This window comes from Terrapene carolina, unplaced genomic scaffold (genome assembly GCF_002925995.2).
Source record: "Terrapene carolina triunguis isolate 2854851 unplaced genomic scaffold, T_m_triunguis-2.0 Scaffold3849, whole genome shotgun sequence".
Classification (NCBI taxonomy): Eukaryota; Metazoa; Chordata; order Testudines; family Emydidae; genus Terrapene; species Terrapene triunguis.
Window position 1 is genome coordinate 1 of NW_020668200.1, and position 1,149 is coordinate 1,149.

General features: G+C 60.4%; 1 pseudogene; it reads right to left on the reverse strand.

Annotated features, from left to right (window-relative positions):
* Positions 1 to 132: 132 nt before the first annotated feature.
* LOC112121102 lies at positions 133 to 944 on the reverse strand (annotated as a pseudogene).
* Between the last annotated feature and the right edge of the window lie 205 nt (positions 945 to 1,149).

The window sequence follows — 1,149 nt, forward strand, 5'->3', positions numbered from 1 at the left end:
TTGTGCCAGAAGGGGAAGCTAAAGTAAATTGTGGTGAATCAAAATTCTAGTGAAACCCTCCAGTGCCACTGCATCATGGCCCCACTGGGGACTCATTTCCTGGGCCGCTGGCCCCATCCCAGAGCCATTCACCTTTATTAGTCTTCGGGTAGGTGAGAAATCCGGGCACCAGGAAGATCAGCCCGAGCACGGAGCCCCCGACCCCAGCCAGCATATTGCTCCTGGCGGAGTCAGGCTACGCCACTGTGAAAACAGGAGCACAGGTGGTTTGGGCTGAGCCCAGCCTCTCTTTACCTTTGTAATAATGTCCCTGCTCTCTGCCCCCAGGGGCTCTGACCCAGGCCCATCCCCTGAAGGCTCCACAGTCAGAGGCTCTTACCCCAGTGTACGGTGAGGGGGCCCCGCAGGCTGATGTGCGACACCTGGCAGGTGTAGACGTCCCTGCGCCGGGGGCTCATCTCCAGCATCACCAGGATCTGGAAGGTCCAGTCTCCGTTCTGGAGCAGCTCCGTGGACACCACCCTGGCCGTCTGCTCCTGCCCGTTCTTCAGCCACTTGATCTCGATCCCCGAGGGGTAAAACCCCGACACAGAGCAAACCAGCAGGTGAGGGTGGGTCTGGAACCTCAAACTTTCACCATGGGCTGAACTGGAAGGGACAGGAGAGAGAGAGCTGGAAAAGGGGTGAGAGATGGGAGTGGGACTCAGAGAACAGGTTCCAGCTCCAATTCTTACAGCCTTCCTTGGAAGAGGATGTCCCAGTGTGGGGATCTCTGCTCATGCGGGGGCTCCATGCAATGAACCAGGTGGGTTCTCAGCACTGTCAGTGTCACTAGTAGAGCCCCAGCCCCCAGGGCTGCTCCACGGGGAAGAGGACAGGGAGACTCACCCAGACCGAGAACTTCTCTGCCCAGCTACGAGCACCAGCCCCGGGATGCTGCTCATCACCCCGGGGGGCACCCCCAGCCAAGGGGCCAGGCAGCATCGGGCTCAGGTGCCCCCTTCCCCGAGTGTAGTGGGGAGGGGAGGGGACGCAGGGTCCCAGCAGCCCAGCTGGCCCGGGGTCAGGCACGGACAGGGCAGGATGTGAAGGGAAGCAGGGGAGACACCAGGCGGGTTAGGTTAATTTAACCCTTTTGCTGCTGTCTCT